The sequence below is a fragment of the Orycteropus afer genome, unplaced genomic scaffold (genome assembly GCF_000298275.1).
Source record: "Orycteropus afer afer isolate SDZICR_OR568_19922 unplaced genomic scaffold, OryAfe1.0 scaffold00904, whole genome shotgun sequence".
In the NCBI taxonomy this organism is placed as follows: domain Eukaryota; kingdom Metazoa; phylum Chordata; class Mammalia; order Tubulidentata; family Orycteropodidae; genus Orycteropus; species Orycteropus afer.
In genome coordinates this window covers 523999-527863 of record NW_006922491.1, presented here as the reverse complement: position 1 = coordinate 527863, position 3865 = coordinate 523999, and positions in this window count along the sequence as shown.

Genomic DNA, 3865 nt, shown 5'->3' with positions numbered 1-3865 from the left:
ATCTGCTTGCTTCGGAGCCACCCTGCTTTCCCCAGAAAGCCTCATAAGTGAGTAGTAAATATTTCCATCTCCTTTGTAAAAAAAAAAAAATATTGTGATTTGGGTACAATTTTACAAAGCAGATTCATTTTATAGTTACAACGCCCACAGTATAACAGCTCTCCTCCCACCACTTCTCTGTGGTTACCCCTTCCCTGTGTCCTTACCTGTGTATTCCTGCCTGTCTAGCTTTCCTCTCATGCAAATGCTGCCCTTCGATCTGCCACAGTTGACTGTTCTAAGGAGTGCATTTTCCTGGTGTAGTTGTTCAGCTTGTAGGCCTGTCTATTCAGCTGAGAGCTAACCCATGGGAGTGAGACCAATTCCAGGTCCAAAGGGTAAGCTGGAGCCATAGTCTTAGGAGGTTCAGTAGTTTTTATCTAACCAGTAATCTGGTCTTTTTTTACGTTTTTGTTTCTTTTTTAATTTTGTTCCATGCTTTTTCTCCCTCTCTATCTGTTGTTATGTTGTTATGTGCCATCGAGTCGGCCCTGACTCATAGCGACCCCTCCTTGGGTTTCCAAGACAGTATCACTATGGAAGTAGATTGGCCAACCTTCCTTCCAAGGAGTGGCTGGTGGGTTTGAACTGACAGCCTTCTGGTTAGCAGTCAAGTGCCTTAGGCACTATGCTACCAGAGCTCCTCCCACTTTATCTAGGATCTCTGATTTTGATCCTTTTTTAAGTGGTTGGCTTTTGTAGCTGGGGACTATCGAATTCTTCTGGTTTCAGGGTCATGTAGGCTGAGGTTCCCGCTGTCCATTACTCCCTTGGACTAATTGTTTCCATATGCTTTTGTTTTTCCTCACTCTTCTTTGTTCCAGATGAAGAAACTTGCAGTTGTATCTTCGATGGTCACTTGTAAGCTTTTAAGAACCCAATCACTACTCACCAAAGTAGGATGTACAACAATGTTTTTGTGTGCTATGACATGCCAGTTGACCTTGATGTCCTCCACGACCATGGTCCCTAGTCCACAGGCCCAGTGACTCACTCCCTCAAGGTACTTGGTTTTAGCTAAAAAGTTATCCTAACTTTGTCCCATTATCACTATAATGTATATAGACATTTTTATAACACATACAAAGAAGCATGTAGGAATATCATTTGCCAGACCTATGTATGGTCATGCATATATTCTCATTCATCTACCTATACCCGATCTTTTTGCTTGTTTACCTATGTATTACCTGTAGATGTAGATTAGTGTTTGTTATTACTGATAATGTAGTATTATGTTGTTGTTGTTGTTAGGTGCTGTCAAGTTGGCTCCAACTCATAGCGATCCTAGTACAACTGAATGAAACATTACTCTGTCCTGCACCTTCCTCACAATCCTTGCTGTACTTGAGCCCACTGTTGCAGCCACTGTGTCAATGCGTCTTGTTGAGGTTCTTCCTCTTTTTCACTGATCCTCCACCCTACCAATCATAATATCCTTCTTCAGGGAATGTTCCCTTCTGACGTGACCCAAGTAAGTGAGATGAAGTCTGTCCATTTTCACTTCCAAGAAGCATTCTGGCTGCACTTCCTCCAGGACAAATTTGTTCATTCTTCTGGCAGTCCCTGGTATTTTCTGCATTCTTCACCAATACACAATTCAAAAGTCTCACCTCTTCTTGTTCTTCCTTATTCATTGTCCAGCTTTCACATGCATATGAAGTGACTGAAAAGACCATGGCTTGAATTAGGTCCACGTTAATCTTCAAAGTGATGTCTTTGCTTAAGTTAATAACACTTTAAAGAGGTTTTTTGCAGCAGATTTTCCCACTGCAAAAGATATCTGACTTCTTGACTACTGCTTCCATTGGTGTTGATTGTGGATCCAAGTAAAATGAAATCTTTGACAACTTCAATTTTTTCCCTGTTTATCATGATGCTGCTTATTGGACCAGTTGTGAGGATTTTTGTTTTCTTTATGTTGAGGTGTAATCCACACTACAGACTGTAGTCTTTAATCTTCATCAGTAAGTTCTTCAAGTTATCTTCATTTTCGGCAAGTAAGGTTGTGTAGTCTGCACATCAGAGGTTGTTAATAAGTCTTCCTCCAATCCTGATGCCATATTCTTCTTCATATAGTCCAGCTTCTTGCATTATTTGCTTAGCATACAGATTGAATAAATATGGTGAAAGGATACAACCCTGACACACTCCCATTCTGATTTTAAACCACGCAGAATCCCCTTGTTTTGTTCATTTGACAGGCTCCTGGTCTATGTACAGGTTCCTCATAAGCACAATTAAGTATTCTGGAATTCCCATTCTTCTTAATGTTATCCATAATTTGTTATGATCCACACAGTCAAATGCTTTTGCATAGTTAATAACACACAAGCAAACACCTTTCTAGTATTCTTTACTTTCAGCCAAGATCCATCTGACAGCAGCAATTATATCCCTCATTCCACATCCTCTTCTGAATCCAGCTTGCATTTCTGGAAGTTCTGTCAATACTGCTGAAACTGTTTTTGAATTATCTTCAACCAGATTGTAGTTGTGTGTGATATTAATAATAGTGTTTGATAATATCCACATTTTGCTGGATTATCCTTCTACAGAATGGGTCTTTCCAGTTAGTTGGCCAGGTAGCTGTCTTCTCTATTACTTAGCATAGATGAGTAAGGGCTTCCAATGTAGCATCCATTTGTTGAAACATCTCAATAGGTATTTAGGTATTTTCCTAGATTTTTACTTGGTACATTCCACATTCCAATTATTAATGGACATTTGCAGCTGTTTCTTCCCATTTTGAGTCAGACCCCGCCAGAAAATGAAGGTCTAGAAAGCTTTACTCCATCCTCATCATTAAGGATGACTCTACTTTGAGGAGGCAGCTCTTCCCCAATATTTTGAGTGCCTCCCAACTTGAGGGGCTCATCTTCTGGCACTATATCAGAAAATGTTTCAGGGCTATTCATAAAGTCTTCCAATAACATATCAGACAGTGTTTCACTGCTATTCTTAAGGTTCTCACTGGCCAATTCTTTGAGATGTAGATGGCCCCTTCATTCTTCCCAGTCTTTCTTAGTCTGGAGGCTCCACTGAAACCTGTCCGCCATGGGTGACTCTGCTGGTATTTGAAATAATAGTGACATAGCCTCCAGCCTCACAGTAATGCACAAACCACCACAGTAGACAAACTGACAGTATTGTGTATGTAAGAGTATTTACTTTTGTTGTCGATACCTCTTGTTCACCTCTGTGTGTTCTCCTTTTCTTTGATGTTATTTTTCTATTCATAAACTTTTTTTATATTGCCTTTCCTTTCATCAAAATCAACACATGTCTCTTAACTCATCAGAAATTTTCCTTCCCCTTCCCTCCCATTCCTGGTAACACACAAAGAAAATTGACTTCCCTGTGTAAGGCTTTCCTCAACTTTTTTTATAATAACAGACTCATACAATATTTGTCCTGCTGTGATGACTTATTTCACTCGGTGTAATATCCTTCAAGTTCATCCATGTTATGATGTTATGAGGTGATTTGTAAGATTATTCATTATTCTTTAATACTGCATAATATTCCACTGTGTGTATGTACCATAGTTTGGAGACTCAAAGCATTCCTCTGCAAATGGGAACCAGGCAAAGCTGCCTTCTATCAGCACTTTTATTCGACATTGTTTTGGAAACCTAGCCAGAGCAATAAGGCAAGAAAGAGAAATAAAATACATCTAAATTGACAAAGAAGAAGTAAAACTGTCTCTATTTGCAAATAACATGATCCTATATATAGAAAACCCAAGATACTCAGCAAGAAAACTACTGGAACTAATTGAAAGATTCAGTAAAGTGGCAGGATACAAGATCAACATATAAAGATC